General features: G+C 41.6%; 1 long non-coding RNA gene across 1 annotated transcript; it reads right to left on the bottom strand.

Moving 5' to 3' along the window:
- Positions 1–5,468: 5,468 nt before the first annotated feature.
- On the bottom strand, positions 5,469–7,466 carry LOC136474373 (uncharacterized). The gene is made up of 4 exons (XR_010762912.1): positions 7,101–7,466; positions 6,891–6,995; positions 5,912–6,465; positions 5,469–5,776 (listed from the first exon to the last, which is right to left on the bottom strand). It is a non-coding gene; the product is annotated as an uncharacterized lncRNA (long non-coding RNA).
- Positions 7,467–19,783: the final 12,317 nt, after the last annotated feature.

Below are 19,783 nucleotides of genomic sequence, written 5' to 3'. Positions count from 1 at the left end.
AGACCTTGCCATATCAATGAGTGTTCTATTTTTCCTCTCAACAAGGCTATTTGATTGTGGAGTGTACTTGGTCGAGAATTGATGTCTAATTCCAAATTCATCACACAACTCATCAATTCTAGTATTCTTGAACTCACTACCATTGTCACTTCTAACTCTCTTGATGGTTGTTTCAAACTCATTGTGAATGCCCTTGACAAATGATTTGAATGTTGCAAACACATCACTTTTTTCCACTAGAAAGAATACCCATGTGTATCTAGTATAATCATCCACTATCACAAAGCCATATTTGTTACCACTGATGCTAGTATATTGTGTTGGGCCAAACAAATCTATGTGCAATAACTCAAATGCTTTACTAGTGCTCATCATGCATTTCTTGGGATGGGTGTTTCCAACTTGTTTTCTAGCTTGACAAGAGCTACAAAGCTTATCCTTTTCAAACACAACATCTTTCAAGCCTCTAACCAAGTCATGCTTAACCAATCTATTCAATTGTTTCATTCCAACATGACCAAGCCTTCTATGCCATAACCAACCTATGCTAGACTCAGTGAATAAGCATGTAGATAATCTAGCTTCACTAGCATTGAAATCAACCAAGTATAGATTCTCATATCTAAAGCCTTTGAAGATCAAGTTAGAGCCATCTACACTTATGATCTCTACATCATCTACCTTAAATATGCATTTGAATCCAAGATCTCACAATTGAGCCACGGATAGCAAATTGAAGTTCAAGCTCTCTACTAGCAACACATTGGATATACTCATGCCATTGGATATTGCAATCTTACCAAGCCCTTTGACCTTGCCTTTGCCATTATCACCAAATGTAATACTATCATAACCATCATTGCCATTGGTATTGATTGAGTTGAACATTTTTGCATCACCGGTCATGTGTTGAGTGCACCCACTATCAAGAATCCAATGCCTTCCTCCGGCTTTGTAATTGACCTACAAAAGAAGATCAATTCTTTTTAGGTACCCAAACTTGCTTGAGTCCTTAAAGGTTAGATACTAAGCTCTTTGGTACCCAAATGACTTTCTTCTTTGAGCCCATCCATGGTTTACCAATAAACTTAGCCTTCACACTATTTGTACCCTTAGTAAGCACATAGAAAGAATCAAGCTTAATGGAGGATACATTAGCATTTTTACTCTTGGTCTTACACTCATGCTCTTTATGACCAACTTGCTTGCAACTAATGCAAAACTAACTATTGTTCTTCACAAAACTAGTCTTGTGAGGAGCAAAGGCCGCCTTGCCTTTCTTGGGGGTATAGCCCAATCCCTCTTTATAGAGAGAAGCTCTTTGACTACCCAAGCACATAAGCAAGCGGTCCTCACCACCATAGGCATTTGCTAAGGTGTGAGTGAGCTTGTTGACCTCCTTCTTGAGGTTCTCATTCTCTACTATTAGTGAGGCATCACAAGTGAAACCATCACTACTAGATAAGGTGAAAGTAGAAGTACTACAAGAAGAGTTAGTGGGAGCAACAATGATAGGCATAGATAATGATTCATCAATTATATCACAAGTTAAGCCTACATTGCAAGTTTCAACATGCTTCTTTTTATTTTGCTCATTAAGCAAAGAGGAATGAGCTTTTTCAAGCTTCTTGTGAGCCTTGCCAAGCTTTTCATGGGCTTCCTCTAGACTCTCATGAGTTGCTTTGAGCTCATCAAGGGCTTGCTTAAGGGCTTTTACCTCCTTATTCAAGCTTTTGCATTCCCTTCTCTTAATGTCAAAGTGTTCTTTAGCATCTTCTAGTATGTCAAATAATTCATCTTTAGTAGGTTTATCATCATCACTATCACTATCATTTTCATTTTCATTTTTGTTATCATGTTCTTCATCACTTCCATCATCACAAATTTGTACCTTAGTGGCCTTAGCCAAGAAGCATGATGGAGTGTCGAAGAGAGAAGGCTTCTTATTGATTGCAATGCTTGCAAGTGCCTTCTTCTTGGTGGTCTTGTCATCATCACTATCATCATCATCACTTGAGGAAGCATCACTATCCCAAGTGACCACATATGAACCACCCTTCTTCTTAAAGGTCATCTTGTCCTTCTTCTTTTTCTTTTCCTTTTTGTTCTTCTTGTTGTCATCATCATTGTCGCTATTGTATGGACATTGAGCAACAAGATGATCTTTGCTTCCACATTTGAAGCACCTTCTTGACTCTTCCTTGTTCTTGGATGAAGATTTCTTTCTTCTAGCACGGTACCCTTTTTTCATCATGAACTTGCCAAATTTCTTGACAAAGAGAGCCATCTTCTCATCATCATCATCATCCCATGAGCCATCATCTTCACTTGATGTTTCTTGCTTTGCCTTGCCCTTGGATGATGTGGCCTTGAATGCCACACTCTTCTTCTTCTCATCCTTCTTCATCTTAAAGCTTGTAAACTTCTCTTTGAGAATGTATGCCTTTGCACCCTTCACGGCTTGAGTGCCCTCAAATGATTCTTCCAACTTCTTCCAAGCCTCATGAGCCATCTCAATATTCTTAATTTGCTCAAATGTTCTCTCATCAATTGCAACATGAATAGCACTTAGAGCAATGTCATTGTTTTAGAGAAGCACTTCTTCGGCCGTGGTGGGATTCTCCAGATCATCAATCTCAATTTTGGTTTCTACTACCTTCCACACTCTTCTATTGATTGACTTGATATGTGTGGTCATCTTTGATTTCCAATATGGATAATTTATGCCATCAAACTGGGGTGGCTTCTTGGTGTTGTTGATTTGAGCCATTTTTACACCGAAGGTTGTTAAGCCTCAAATCACGGTGACCTCGGCTCTGATACCACTTGAAAGGTCCTAATGGCTAGAGGGGGGGTGAATAGCCTATTAAAAAATTCTATAACAACACTTAACAAACCGGTTAGACAACTATGAGACGAAGCAAATGTTGCGCTAGCCTACTAAAAATGCAAGCCACCTACCACAATTCTAATTTATATAGTTTCTATCCACACAATGGCTATAACACTACACTAAGTTAATGTGCTCTCAAAAGCTAACTAAAGAGCCACACTAACCAAACTAACAAGCTCTCACGACTAGCTACACTAAAGAGCTTGACAACTAGTTTACGGTAATGTAAAGAGAGTGGGCAAGAAGGTTATACCGCCGTGTCGAGGAAAGAGCCAATCAATCACAAGAATCAATATCAATGAGACCAATCACATTGGAATCAAATGATGAACACAATGATTTTTACCGAGATTCACTTGCTTGCCAGCAAGCTACTTCTCGTTGTGGTGATTCACTCACTTGGAGGTTCACGCGCTAATTGGCATCACACGCCAAAGCCTCAATAGAGTGCCGCACAACCAACACAAGATAAGGATCACACAAGCCACGAGCAATCTACTAGAGTACCTTTTGGCTCTACGCCGGGGAAAGGTCAAGCACCCCTCACAATCACCATGATCGGAGCCGGAGACAATCACTAACCTCCGCTCGATGATCCTTGCTGCTCCAAGCCGTCTAGGTGGCGGCAACCACCAAGAGTAACAAGCGAATTCCACAGCGAAACACGAACACCAAGTGCCTCTAGATGCAAACACTCAAGCAATACACTTGGATTCTCTCCCAATCTCACAAAGATGATGAATCAATGATGAAGATGAGTGGAAGGGCTTTGGCTAAGCTCACAAGGTTGCTATGTCAATGCAAATGGCCAAGAGAGTGAACTTGAGCCGGCCATGGGGCTTAAATAGAAGCCCCCATGAAATAGAGCCATTGAGCCCCTTCACTGGGCACAACACGGGGTGACCGGACGCTCTGGTCATATTGACCAGACGCTGGACCTCAGTGTCCGGTCACGTGATACACGCCACGTGTCCCCTCTCTTTGAATACTGTTCGCTCGATCTCAACAGTCAACAGTCGACCGGACGCTGTGGCATAAGTGACCGGACGGTGAGCCTCTAGCGTCCGGTCATTTCCAGTAAGGTTCCAGAAACAAATTTCTTCGACCGGACACAACCAGCGTCCGGTCACACGGTGACTTTCTTCTGCGCTGTCCGACAACACGACATGACGTAGCCTTCCAGCGTCCGGTCGCTGAGTGACCCAGCGTCCGGTCAGTTGACCAACGCCGGCGTCCACGCTGCTACAACTGACCGGACGCGCCGGTCTCTCTGAGACCAGCGTCCGGTCACCTTGTGACCAGCGAGACTAACTCCTTTTCACCTCTAACTACTTCACCCTTGCTCAAATGTGCCAACTACCAAGTGTATCACTTTGTGCACATGTGTTAGCATATTTTCAAGGGTGTTAGCATTCCACTAGATCCTAAATGCATATGCAATGAGTTAGAGCATCTAGTGGTACTTTGATAATCGTATTTCGATACGAGTTTCACCTCTCTTAATAGTACGGCTATCAAACCTAAATGTGATCACACTCTCTAAGTGTCTTGATCACCAAAACAAAATTGCGCCTACCATTTATACCTTTGCCTTGAGTCTTTTGTTTTTCTCTTTCTTCTTTTCTATTTCAAGCACTTGATCATCACCATGGCATCGCCATCTTCATGTCATGATCTTCATTTGCTTCATCACTTGGAATGCGCTACCTATCTCATGATCACTTGATAAAGTAGGTTAGCACATAGGGTTTTATCAATTCACCAAAACCAAACTAGAGCTTTCACCCGCGCCTAGGCTCGCGGCGGTCGGGGCTAGGCTAGGCGGACGCGCAGAGCAGTGGCGCCGAGGCGGTCACCGAGCTCCGCCGATCGGGACTCTTCACCTCCTGTGCCGCGCGCTGCTCCTGCCCCGGGCGCCCCCAACAGCTGGAGGTGGTCGGACCGGCACCTCCGCTCCCGTGCATGGCCAGGGGCGAGACTGACGATGGCCGAGCTCCAACACGCACCCATCCGCGCCCGCCGCCGGACACGTCCCGCGCAGTCGGCCGCGACACCTCCAGCGCCGCCCTGTCCCCGCGCGCCCCGCCTCATGAGCTCCAGCCGCCATGGCCGCGTGCGCCCCTGCCCGCCATGGCCGTCGGCCGCGAGACCTCCAGCGCCCCGCCCCGCGAGTTCCGGCCGCCATGGCCGCACGACTGCGTGCTCCCCGAGCCACATGCGCCCATGCGCGAGCTCGCCGCACCCAGGGCCGCGCGGTCGGGAGCAGCCCGACCTGCAGTGGACGCCGCTGCTGCTGGCCGCGGCGGACACGAGTGCGAGTTCTACCGGGCGCAGGTGCGAGCTTCGCCGGCCTTGGACAAGAGAAGAGTACTTTGGACCTTTATACTGACCGGGCCCACATGTAACGGTGAAAAACGAACAAAACACCGACGGAATGGTTTAGAGAGCAAAAAAGTTCAAAACGATGGCACTCGTGTGCGGTCAATTTTTTTTAATGGCTTATGTGTAATTACAAACTTTTTTAATGGCATACATATAAAAGCCTCTTTAATCAACCCCGACTAGAAACTATCGAGCATATTTGTACACCCTTTTTTTTTTGAGCTGATACTTCCTATAATTATACTGAAAATGATTAAGATTAAACAAACTTCTGTGGTTACCAGATTACAAAACAAATCCCTCTAGGGATACCAGAACACCACATAAGCCCTGGGAGTGGCTAACCACAAGATTAAGCATGACTATCAAATCTCCCACACATCAGTTGTGAGTCCGTGTTGTCGTCAGATTGAAATCAAGCAACGAACGCAGCACTTTCTCCGTGAACACCTCCAGCTTCACTTGGTCTCTTGCGTGCAAGTAAGGGGAATGATGCGATTTCTGCAAGAGGCACACCAGCATAGATTAAATCATTTGAATTGTTGGGGATGGTATGCTCTATCGTCATCTTATTACAAATTACAATTAATCCAGTGCCCAAGCAAAACCTAAAACAACAAAAGGACATGTTTGCACCTTATCACAACGACAATGCCATTGTTGTCCTTCATGAAGTTTCACATACCACAGGTTTCAACAGCAAAAACAGGAGAAAATTACAGCCCCATACCCACCAGAATTTCCAGTTCACTGGTTACCAAGTGGCAGCTGTTAGACTTCCAAACCAATTGTCGTTAGTTAAAAAATCAAGTATTCTTTAAATATTAAACTAACTGGAATATCAAATGTTATTACAGTGTTACATTAGGTAATGACCCTGTCCACACTGACATCAGGGAAAAAAATTCAAGTATCCTTCAAATATTAAACTAACCAACTGCAGTGTTACATCGCTGCTCCAGATCTCCATAGGCCAAACCGCTTACGTCCGCGGCTCGCTACCTGGCAGCTACTCACCCTTGTGCAAACGCACGGCTGCTCCGCCAAGAGGACGCTCGCTCCACCTTAGAGGCAAGCGATGTACAACATTTTCTTTGTTTTGACAACAAAGAGCTGTACCACATTGGCTGCTTGTCCCCCCACTACGCATGGACCCTGTCCTATGATACCACCGCCACTGCCCTCTCCACCTACAAAGGTTAGTGAATTCTACAGTGAGCAAGGATCAATGGTTTCACTACACAATTGCCTAAGAATTCAACTCATAGTGAACTATTTACGATTTCAATTTTGTTTCCTCCACATGGCTTGTGCTACCTATGATGTAACAAAAGGTAGTATACATGTGATGACATGAACAAACATATTTGACAGAAATTTCTTTGATAAAATTATTGGCAATCGAAGAATTATCTAACATGTCTCTCCTTAGCAGGCAAACACAAAAATAGCATGGAGATTTCTCAAGTATTGGGTAGCTGTTGTATCTTAGTGTATGTAGCACCCAATGGCATAGGAAGCCCACAAACAGCGTTTGCTGAATTGATAAATTCCTAAATCTCTTCACAGTTTTTTTTAAATAACAATGTATCAGGTCAGGGAGACATCAACTCACTTGGCAGAACTCTTGCAGACATTAATTGCAGGCTTCAGCGTTGATCCAATCAGGGAATGCTTCTGTGGCCCTCTAAGAGAGTTGATGAGAATTTTTTTTGGACATCTATCCACACGTAGCACAAGTACAGCGCAAATAGGGTGAGGAGCAAGATCAACACGTAGGAAGAGGAATCTGTGGTGTAGGAGGGCTTGAGTTGAAAAGACTCACCTAGGCCAAGGAGCCAGTGGGGGCTATCACGGATGGGGTTGAACGACGGCGTAAGAGCGGGAGCAAAAACGGATGGTGCGGACGACAGCCTAGGAGCGCGAGCAGAAATCCACGGAGCCGACGCCACATGGTGAATCTTTCCCTGGGGAGGCATCGCAGGAGCAATGAAGCCGAGAGTTCCGGGGCGAGGAGCCGCGTGTAGAGGAGGACGCCGCCGCTCGTCTCCGCGCATCGCCGCTGCACTGGAGGAGGCCGCTTTCCCCACGCCGCCGTATCTGCTGCTCACCTCCGCATCGCTGTAGAAATCCGGCCATCTACGGAGAAGGGAGATCGGGGGAGAGATCGAGAGCAACGGACGCAAAGAGAATTACGGCCGTGTTTAGACTGCAAATTTTTACAATCTGGACACTGTAGCATATTGTATTTGACAAATTTTGTTTGATCATAGACTAATTAGGCTTAAAAAATTCGTTTCGTGATTTACAACCAAATTATATAATTAGTTATTTTTTTATTTATATTTAATGTTTTATACATATGTTCAAAAATAAATATAATAGAGAGAGTGAAAAAACTTTGATGGCATAACAAGGCCTACGAGTTCTGAATAAAATCTTCGCGTCCGAGGCCATGCTCCCAGCTAGCTCGACGCTCGCACTAAACCTCCTGCTCTCCGTCGCTGCCTGTGGGGTCGCGTGGAGGCAGGGTCCACCCGCCAGTGATGATGCTCGCCTTCTGTGTGCTATACACGCGCTAATGTGAATTCGCTTTTGGCTTAAGAGTTCGTGTGTTGTTTCTGTGCTGGCTTACCAAACAATGTCCACAAGAACTGCGCAGAAACTTTAGGGGCTTGCTGAAGTACGATTACTGTGCAAAGTTGGTATGCAAAAAATTTGATTGGCCATCAAAGATTTTGAGTGTAAAGTTCATATTACAATCTTTCTTTGTGTTAAATTTATCAGGCACCGTTCTTATGAGTTGCAGTTGGTCTTTGTTTTGGCTACTTGTTGGTTTTGTTAATAAGTTAATTTATATTTCAATCTCACTCTAATTCAAATTTATTAGTTCATTTCATATTTTTAGGTGTTGAGATAAATCCCGTAAGTATTAAAAAATGTAAAACCAATTTTGTTGGGTTTCTATAAACTAGATCTACACCGTATATGTGACAAAAATTATGAAATGAGCTTTATATTTTCTAGATAATTAGATTCATAAATTTCTTAATATGTTCGTCTAACCACAAGCCACGGGCGTCGTTATAGATGTAGGCAAAAATTCGTAATCCCGTGCAACACACGGGCATATATCTAGTAAATTTAAATTTTAGATCATCTTGTATCTTGTCTTACTAATCCATATATAGTTGCCTTGCCCCTCCTCCACCCTAAAACATCGCTGCTGAAGTCTACTTGGAGCCGTTGCTATCTCAATTCTCAAGCAATTCCTAGCTGGCGCCATCATCACGCCAACCTCTCGCCTCGAGTCTTTCCATACAAATTGTGAAGCTATCACTAGCGCGAGTCAGCTGTTGATCTAAGGCTTGCTACACATACCACTCTATCTCACTATTGTTTGCCAAACACGGACATATTTTTATTTTAATTTAGCTATTCTAATTTACACAGGCCATTTATTTAGGCATTTTCTTTGTTCTAAATTCATTTAAAGGGGGTCAAAGTATTATTTTCTAGCTTTTATGGAAATGTTGCCTTTACTAATTGTGTTTTACTCAATTTTCTTAAAAGTTCATGTAGCCAATTTAAACTCTGTTTAAATGCTACACGGTTGCACGCTATTTCTATTTAATTAGCTATCTGGCCTGTTTAAATGATTGTTTACATGGACTCTTTATTAAGATATTTCTTCTTTCCAATTCATATGAAAATCATTGCTATTTTTCGTCATTTATTATTTAGAACTATTGTTTGGTAATTGTACTAGGTATAGACTTCTTGACTTGATCTCAACGGATAGATCATCACAGAAGTCAACAGTGTGTGTTATTTTTCCTTTTGATTAATATCGTAATTTCTAAACTCACTTGGTAAATATGGTGGCTCCTTTTAACACCATTGTAATAAGATAACATATTCTTGTGAGTTATTAGTGCAATATTTGTTCGTTGAGTTTGGAGCCTTCATCTTAATTCTTCCAAAGCTAAATTAAACATTTAAAGAATAGAAAACATCTAGCGATTTGTTTGGTAGACTCTAATTATCATTAAAAATAATAGGCATTAGATATGTTATTTTTTAAATAAAACTGCACACCTATAGCATTATAAAAATTACTAAAATGACCCTTAAGGCTTGACCTAAATTACCCACCACTATCATTGTGAAAAATAACCTAAAGTAGCCTTCTAGTCTCCATCAGAATTATCTACGAATGTCATTATGAAAAAAAATAAAGTATCCTAAATTTGCATCTTATGCCCCACTATTACTAAAAATACCTAAATTGATCCTTAAATCTAAATTATGCTACACTTATAAAATTCACATAATACTTCTAAGTTACTTAATTCTTTCATTGTTAATATAGAAAAAATCTGACTCAATGTGAACCTCGCTTTGCTATTATTAAAATAACCTAATGTAACTTTTGAATCTAAAATATCTAAATCTATCTCTAAAAAATATCGCAAGTACGTACTTCTATACATCCTTATAAATTACTCACTTCTATTTGTTAATACAAAAAACTTATACAAGGTATGCATGCATGAATCATGTCACTATGTGTGTGGATGCGCACAAAACCGATTGGTAAACGGAAGAGGCATCTGTTGCACTTGTAGAAATGCATATCTTATTCCCCTTCCAGGTCCTCCATTTCTGCATAGTTGCACTTGCACCATGTAGATGATCTCGTGCTACTCTGTCTTTCTCTTCATGATCACTGCTTTCAATTCGTTCATCAGTTGCTGGTGCATCTGACCTTGGATTTGGACACTTCCTTTTTGTTGTTCTTGCCATATATGTGGGTGACAGCAGTCCTCGCACGAGTAGCAGTAGCCCTAGGCAGATTGCAATTGCTCCAACAACTTGATCAACATGTGTCTAGAGCATATCACAGCCATTAGATGCATGAACTAGGTCACGGTTGATATCTACCGACTCATTTTTCCATTGAAACTCTTTGGGGGAGTAATGGTTTGGATTTTTGGCCTTTGAAACCAAGTTCACATAGTTTCTGAAACATAATGTGCTCCAAACGGCTCATCTTTTTAGTATGCACCTGCAGCCATAGAAAATAGGGAACAAAATTCATTAGATGGCTGCAGCATATAACAGAAAAGTGAAAATATTTGCTAGCTACTCTAAGTCATTGGCAATTAGCACTTACATGAGAAAATTCGCTAAAGTTGCGCTTACAACCAGATGCAGAACAACAGAGACTTACAATTTGTCTTGCTAAACTCTAGCTCAGCAAGGCCACCAAATGCATCCCACCATAGAATTGCAGTAATAGAGTACAAGCAAAACAATAATCAGCAGCTCATCGCATAGAGATTAATTTAAAGAAAGTGATGGTTGTTGTACTGCTCATTAATTACTTACTAGAATTTTTACTATTTCTCTCTGCTATTTCCAATTTCTTTAACAAACAATCACCCTCAGCCCTGTCATAGTCATTAGCTTACTTGCTTATCTTCTTCACTTCAGCCTCATCAGTCACCATCTTTCATATAATATCATTAAACATGCACCTTAGCTTTATAGCTTGTCTCCTATCATTTTCCTTTATGGCAAAGTGCTTTCTTGGATTCAACAAGAGGACTGCCCTTTGACACTTCTTGATAAGTTGCTAGAATGTCATTCCTCACTCACAAACAAACTTCTCAGACCCTATTTTGTGCCTATGTGAAAGGTCCTTGTGTGGTTTTGGTAATTGAGTGACAATCTAGGTGGACTAATTATGTTTATGTGAGATACACAGGTGATTAGTCCACAGGTACATGTGTGTGAGCAACATATGCCATGAAGGTGGAAATAGCTCGGAGATGTTGCAAAGCTCACATATGTGATGATGAAGGAGCTCATTGCACATGAGACATGACATTGAGTCATGTGATCAAGGTGGAGAAGATCAAGATATGACTTGGCTTGATGGACCGGTTGCAAGAGTGAAGGGCAAGTTGGAGGCTTTGGAGCGATGGACCGCGTAGCGGTGAAGCTTGAGCAAGACTTGATGCCAATGGACGAAGGCAACGATGAAAAGCAAGTGAAGTCAAGATCGATGAACCAATACGGTCACGTGATGATATGAAGTGGATCATATCATTTGGTGATTGGTTGGTGCATATGTTGCATCGATATTTGAGGAGATGGAATGGAATGCGCAAGGCAAAGGTATAACCTAGGGCATTTCATTTCACCGGTCATAGACGTGTAGAGAAGTTGATGACCGGATTTAGGATAGATGACCGTACTATCAAGAGGAGCAAACTTGTTTGCATATCGGTCATCTAGTGCCACTCGAGTGATCTAACTTTGCATCATCGCTAGGATCGAGTGGCATGGCAAGTTGAGTGGCTAATCCTTTAGAAAATATTTGTGAAAAGCTAACATACATACACATGGTGGTGTACACTTGGTGGTGTTGGCACATTTACAAAGGAGAAGAAGTGGGAGTTGATGTGGATCAACTCGGCAATGAAAAGGAGACGAGAAGGTGTCACTGTGAGTGACCAGACGCTGACCTTGGCAGGACCGGCGTGTCCGGTCAGTGGCAGCAGTTGAGCGCGCGATCTCGGTCTTCGACCGGATGTTGGTCGAAGAAGTGATCGGACACGCAGGGACTGTGTCTGGTCACGTGTGACGTATGATGACATAGGCGGCGCTGAAGTTGGTGAAGAAAAGGAGTTGAATGCGCTGGTCATGGGGTGACCAGACGCGTCCAATATCAATACCGGACGCGTCTGGTATTCTGGCCAGGCGTGGGTAGAGTTGCTGAGGTGACCGGACTCTGGCTTAGTGCGGTGACCGGACGCTGATGAGTTACTGTTCAGCGTCACCAGCAAGTCTGGGGTTTTCAGCACAATAATTCATCGGACGCTGGGAGCGTCTGGTTCGGTGTGACCGGACGCATCCGGTCGTAGCTGAGCGGCTCTAGGAGCTCTCTAGACTTGACCAGATGCTACTCCTCCTACGTTCGGTTGGTAGACCAGACGCGTTTGATTGTAGTTGGGCAGCAACGGCTATTTCATTTGAATGGGACACGTGGCGGTCAAGCAGTGACCGGACGCAGCGACCGAACATGTCTGGTGCACACGGCCTGCGCATCCGATCGTCCCGAAAAATGCCTAGTGAAGGGGTAACGGCTAGTTTAGTCCATGTGGCTATAAATAGAAGGGGGTCTCAGCTATGGCTGTTGTTGAGCACCTTGGGGGACTTTGTGTCCATGCTTGGTAGTGCTTGGGAGCCCTCCATCTCACATATGTTTGATAGTGATCATTCGATTGTGTGAGAGAGCGATTCTAATGCGATTGCATTGTGAGGTTGCATCGAGTGGCACTAGTTGGTCATCTTGCAAGCCAGTGGTGCTTGTTACTCTTAGAGGTTGCCACCTCCTAGATGGCTTGGTGGTGGTCTCCGTCGAAGCCTGCAAGAAACTTGTGTGGTGCTCCAGAGAAGAGCTTTGTGAGGGGCATTGTGCTCACCCCGCAGGAGCCGCGAAGAGCAACTCCAGTAGAGCGAGACGCGAAGGGCGACAAGTGGTCTGGCCGGGTCAAGTGCTAGAGCTTGTGGTAAGCACTCCATGTGAGAGAGTGTGACTTGCGGGTCACCACTAGCAAGAGGACCGGCAGCAACCTTGGAGCTTGTCTCAACGGGACTAGCGTGTTGGCAAGCATATGAACCTTAGAATAAAAATCACCGTGTCATCCTTGTCTTCCCGTTGGTTTGCATCCTCGTTACACAAGCTTGTATTTACTTCAATTACGTTGTGCTTGTATAGTTGCTCTTGTAATTAGTCAGCTTGTGTAGTTCACTAGTTACCTTCTTGCTTGTGTAGCATAGAAGTAGCTCCCTTGTATGGCTAATTTGATTTGTGTAACCTTGCTAGTCACATTGCTTAGTTTGTGTAGCTAAGTATTTGCGCTCTCTAATTTGGCATTGGTTGCCTTGTTATTGAGCATTGGTAGTGAGCTTAGGAGTTTTGTGCTTTTGCTTACTAGATTGTGTAGGAGCTCCCCCGGTTGTGCAAAATACGAGTGCATAGGTTTGTGTGACCTTGCTCTAGAATTGATTAGGTGAGTTCTAGCTAGCCCAACACCTTTGTTTCTTAATTAGGATCTTCATAAGGTGCTTGTGAACTTCGATAGAGGGGTATAGTCTTGGCTAGACCGATTGTTGTAATTCCGCATTTGTTTCGGTTAGCCGGTGCGATTAAATTTAGAAATGACTATTCACCCCCCTCTAGTCGCCATCTCGACCCTACAAGTGGTATTAGAGCTATGTCTCTCATTTATGGTCTTCACCGACCCGAGAGGATGGTGACTTATGGGCTAGATGTCGATTGTCCACACATTTTTTATGGCGCATACTTTGCACGGTGGAAAAATTGAATGATATACAATTTTAAGTTTATTTGCCCTCAAATGTGGTGGATGGTAGATGTAGGCTTTTCTCATGTATTGGATGAAGATAATCTAACTCAAGTACAAGAGAAATGCCTAGGTCTCAACATCCAAGCTACTAACATCATGTATAGATCTTTGCATGATAACATCTTTGGAGAGATCATAGACATGAAGACCGCCCATGAGATTTGGAGTTATCTCAATGAGAAATATGGGATGGTTTTCGACAATGAGGATGAGCCCAAGAAGGAGGCACATGAGGATGTTGAGCATAGCCATAATTCGGTGATTGTGGAAGATTGCTCTACTTCATGGTCAAGTGATGATGATGATGATGATACCACAAGATCACTTGACAAGATTGATGATGATGCCACAAGTAATGCTAATGATGATGCTACTCCATGCACACTTGATGATGATAATGATGGATCATGCTCGGGCTATGAGAGTGATGTTTCATCAAGCTCTCCAACTATATCACATTGCTTCATGTCACAAGATGACACTAAGGTATCTAATGCTAATGTGATTGATCTTGATTCATATGAGGAGCTTCTAGATAGATATGGTTGCATGATCAAAACTTTAGAAAAAGAGATGGCTAAAACTGAGAAATTTAAAAATAAAAACTCTTTTCTAAAGAACACATGTGAACAACAAAAGCATCTACTTTATATTACTACTTGTTCACATAAGGAGCTAAAATTGGCTCATGAGGAACTAAGTATTGCTCATGATAACTTGGTACAAGACCATGCTTTTCTCACTAAGGAGCTTTCCAATGGAAAAACTAAAACTAGTGAAAGCTCATCACATGGGTCAATTGATCAATCACATATTGTTGCTAACCCTTGTGATGTAGGCAAGAAGCATGTATCCATCTCTTGTGATGATTTATTAGATATGCCATGCTCTTCACATATAGATGCTTGTTCTACTTCTATGTCTTGTGAGACTAACCTTTTGAAGGAGAACAATGAGCTCAAAAATGAAGTGAAGAATTTGAACAACAAGTTAGAGAGGTGCTACAACTCAAAAGTCACCTTCGAGCATATGTTGAACAACAAAAGAAGCTATGGTGATATGAGTGACATTGGCTTCAACAAGAGCAAGATCAAGGGCAAGAGATGGGGCAAGAGAAGATATGAAAGAGAGATAAAGAAGCAAGAACAAGAAAAGCTCTCTCATTTAGTGTGCTTCAAATGCCATTAAATGAGACATCTTGCAAATGGTTGCCCCAATGAAGAAAAGCTCAAGTTGAAGAAAGAAGAAGAGAGGCTAAGACATGTCAAGTGCTTCAAGTGCCGCACTTAGGGTCATCTTACCTCAATGTGCCTAATCAAGTAATTGGTGAAGCAACTAGAAGAGCCTCAACCAAAGTCATAAGTTGAGCAAGAGAAGACACCCCAAGAGCAAGTCAAGATCTATCATGAAGATGATGGTGACTTGATGATGACGAAGAAGAAAACTAGAAGGGGTGGAAAGACAATGCATCCAATGCAAACTCAAGATGCCAAGATGATGAGCAAAACACAAGATGAGAAGAAAGTCTATGCTCACATCAAGTGCTTCAAGTGTAGAAATACAGGACACTTTGCCTCTAAGTGTCCTACCAAGCTTGAGAAGAAGGATCAAGCAATCCATAAGAGGCAAGGTAGTGGGAAACACCACATGAGCAAGGAAGAGAAGGCTCAATCAAAGAGAAAGTGCTACTCATGTTGGGAAAGGAGACACATGGCTCATTCATGTCCCATAGGTAGCTCTCCTAAGCCTATTTCAATTGATGATGATTCTATGCTTAGGAAGGGTGGCAATGGTACCTCATTGGTTGCAATTGTAAAATATCCCGCTACTCATACTAAGGCTTTGCCTAAGTATGTTGCTCCTAACTTGAAAGAACCCAAACTAGTTTGGGTACCATCAAAAAGTGGATGATTGTTTGTAGGTACCATTGACATTGGAGGCTTGATTCAATTGATTTCACATTGATCATCATATGTTGAGTCAAGATATAAAGCGTAGTGCACATCTAAACCCAATGCCAAGTGAAAATTGAGTGAAGTCCAAGTGCTATCAACATATAAGTGTCATATTTAAGTTGTGGTGATTTATTGGATTATTTGATGGCTTGCAAATATTTGAGTTGAAGCTTGCTAGTTGGATGATCATGAGCTAATCAAGGTATATCTCTTGTTGATCATTTCATTTGGGTGCATATCAGTTGATTGAATTGGATAAATATGCAATGTTGCTTGCTATAAGATGATTGAATGGATAATTGCTTAGTAATCAAGTTTGGATTTATTTGTGTTGGATAAATTCATGATATGACTTTTAGTAAATAGATTGAATGGACATATGTCTTGTGGAAGTATTCAAACAAGTTAGTTTTAAGTTTGATTCATATTTAATGAAGTATAGCTCAACAGTTGAAATATGTCCTATATTGAAAATCTGAGTGAGCTGTGATCTTAGCCATGTTTGAGTGATCAAAACTTATTTAATTGTCATAAAAATTGGTGTATATGCCCTAGAGTTATGGTATAAGATTATGTACAAAATTTCATGAGAATTGGATAAGAGATGCTTCGGTTTTAGAGTGGATCTCGTCAGCTATAGTGCAGCAGTTTTTAGCATATAGCAGTGGTGGAAGAATTGAAATCTGATAGCAATCTAAAATTCAAATGAAGCTCAAATTTTTACAGCTGCTATATAACTTAGTGAATCACATCTCCACTAAATTTCGTGGTATTTGGATCTGTACTTTGGGAGATATGTATTTTTCTTTGAAAAGTACAGAATCTGCCAAAAAAGTGACAATTATTGGATTTATTTGGAGTCACTTTGATTAAAAGGTCCTCAAGTTGGAAACATGTCTATAAGTGATTGAGGCACCTAAGTTTGGTTTTGAGATGATCTAGAAGTATGACAAGCTATGAGTATAAGGCCATTTAATTATGGAGTGTACTTGGTACACATTTGGTACTCAAATTAGAAGATCAAGATCAAACTCAAGATGAAGATGAAGTTTAAGTTCTAGTGACTATTGAAGATCATTTGGTAGAAAGAAAATGACTTAAACAAGTAGAAAAAGGACTTAAAGAAAAAATCAAGGTTACTCATCAAGTTAAGTCTATCACTTGGATCAATCAATCAAGTTATTTTAAGTGAGTGTCAAGAATGGTTCTTGCAGAGAGGTCACTTCTCCCTAGTGTAGGGGCTTGCCGCCTATGTGTAGGTAAACCAAGTGTGGTACTTGGAAGGCTAACATGGAAGTGGTGATCCGAGGGACATTTGAGATGCTTAGTTGAAGCAATCAAAAGAGTTGATCAAGAAAAGCAAGCAACACCCAAAAAGAGAGCTAGTCATGGCAATTCAAGTGGTATTTCAAATAGTTCTCTCATGCAAGCATTGATCAAAAGATGAAGCAAGCTAACCACAACAAGATAGTGCACTTGATCATATTAGTGGTTCTCAAATCATATGGGTGAAGAATGGATTTCATTATTCATGATTGGTCTTCACCAAGCTATAAATTAGACTTCACATTGCTATTGGAGTAATGAATTAGAATCTATGTGACTATCCTCTACTCCAATATAGCAAAGGTATCATTGTAATGTGCATGATCATTTCATCCCTTACTAGTATGCGATTAGTGCATATAGTACATGCTTCATAGGATCATGCATAACAAATAAAATGTTTAAATTCATAGCCTACCACTATTGCTTGAAATGATTAATTGATCTAGTGGTTAGTATATGAATTTGTTCATGAGCTAGTGAACCCAAGTACTTGATTTAATTTGAATTTCTAACAAGTGACAAGTACAACATTGGCCAGATAACCCTTGTAAGAGGTGTGAAGAAGCTTATCATTGGTTCAAACCGGGCTTTGAAGCTTAGGCAAATCAACTTTGTTCAAGTCAACCATAGAAGCTCATGATAGTTATAAGAGTACAAGCACAAGACAACAATGCAAATGGATATCTAGTTTGTTTGTTTCAAGTAGTATCTAGACTCAAGTATTTCATCAAGAATTCACAAGTGATGTCTAGATTAACTCACAAGTGATATCCTATAAGTGGTACTCATGAAGATAACAAATGTTCAAGAAATGGTCAAAATTGACAAATCCAACAAGTGGTTCCATGGTAGCAAATTCTTTCAAGTGGTATCACATCTACATGTGGTATCAATCATGCAAGACGATGGTCCCATAAGTGATCATCAACTTTAAGTGATCATCAAATGAAAAATTCATCCCTCACCTACAAGAGTTTAAGTTTAGCAAATGGATGACCCATGATATGACATAGCGGGAGGTGTCCCATAAATTGGTATCAAGGACAAAGATCCTATGTGTGGTGTCTCAATGGCTACAAGTGGTGTCATTCCAACAATCAAGTGATGTCCATAAAAAATGCAAGATTCAAGCCTCAACCATCTACCCCAAATACAAATCTTTGCATCAATGAGAAGCACACCTTTTATGGAAATTGATGACAAAGAGGGAGAGATTGTACAAAGATATGAAAGCTTTGGGAGAGATTGAGACAAAGTAGAGGTTGGACATGGACATGGACAAAGAGGGTGCAACATTGAAGAAAAGAGATGGATCATAATTCTTGGACAAGAGAAGCACACAAGTAGGGGGAGCAAGCTCATGAACTTTGATTGGTTGTATTTGTTATGTGCATAGTCATGTGCTTGCTTGCATTGCATAAGCCTTTAAATTCAATATGCATGCTTGTGTGGTGTATGCTAGTTGAAGAATTTGATTGATGAAATAAAAACTAGCATGCATAGGATGATAGCTAGACACTTGGTATACTTTTCAGGTAATGCTAGTACATTGCTTTTAATGTTGATCTCATGAGGTATCTAGTGATTTTATTTCTAAGTAATATCTAGTTAACCATAGTGCTAAGGATGAACTTAAAGGTGCAACTCTGATTGGTATCACGCTTCAAAGGTTTACTCTATACACCTTAGCATCATTTGGTAGTAATTACTCTCCCACAATTTTAATCTATGCATATGTGCGAGCTTCAAACCAAAACACTCTAGCACATATGTAGGGGAGCTAATACTACCATTTCAGGTTTGTGGTACTTGTCCAAAATTTACACATGGTAAAATTGCTTGGGCAAGCAACATGAATCCAAAAGAGCTTAATTTCCATATCTTTGTAGAGTTGTCATCAATTACCAAAAAAGAGAAGATTGAAATGTCCTTGTGTGGTTTTGGTAATTGAGTGACAACCTAGGTGGACTAATTGTGTTTATCTGAGATACACAGGTGATTAGTCCATAGGTACATATGTGTGAGCAACATATGCCATGAAGGTGGAAATAGCTCAGAGATGTGGCAAAGCTCACACATGTGATGATGAAGGAGCTCATTGCACATGAGACATGACATTGAGTCATGTGATCAAGGTGGAGAAGATCAAGACGTGACTTGGCTTGATGGACTGGTTGCAAGAGTGAAGGGCAAATCGGAGGCTTTGGAGCAATGGACCACGTGGCGGTGAAGCTTGAGCAAGACTTAGCACCGATGGACGAAGGTAATGGTGAAAAGCAAGTGAAGTCAAGATCGATGAACCAATACGGTCACGTGATGATATGAAGTGGATCATATCATTTGGTGATTGGTTGGTGAATGTGTTGCATCGATATTGGAGGAGATGGAATATAATGCGCAAGGTAAAGGTATAACCTAGGGCATTTCATTTCATCGGTCATAGGCGTGTAGAGAAGTTGATGACCAGGTTTATGATAGATGGTCGTACTATCAAGAGGAGCAAACTTGTTTGCATATCGGTCATCTAGTGTCACTCGAGTGATCTAACTTTGCATCATCGCTAGGATCGAGTGGCGTGGCAAGTTGAGTGGCTAATCCTTTGGAAAATGTTTGTGAAAAGCTAACATACATACACATGGTGGTGTACACTTGGTGGTGTTGGCACATTTACAAAGGAGAAGAAGTTGGAGTTGATGTGGATCAACTCGGCGATGAAACGGAGGTGAGAAGGTGTCACTGTGAGTGACCGGACGCTGGCAACAGTTGAGCGCGTGGTCTCGGTC

The sequence above is a fragment of the Miscanthus floridulus genome, chromosome 8 (assembly GCF_019320115.1).
Source record: "Miscanthus floridulus cultivar M001 chromosome 8, ASM1932011v1, whole genome shotgun sequence".
Lineage (NCBI taxonomy): Eukaryota > Viridiplantae > Streptophyta > Magnoliopsida > Poales > Poaceae > Miscanthus > Miscanthus floridulus.
The sequence above is the reverse complement of the archived record's forward strand: the minus strand, read 5'-3'. Positions and strand labels throughout refer to the sequence as shown.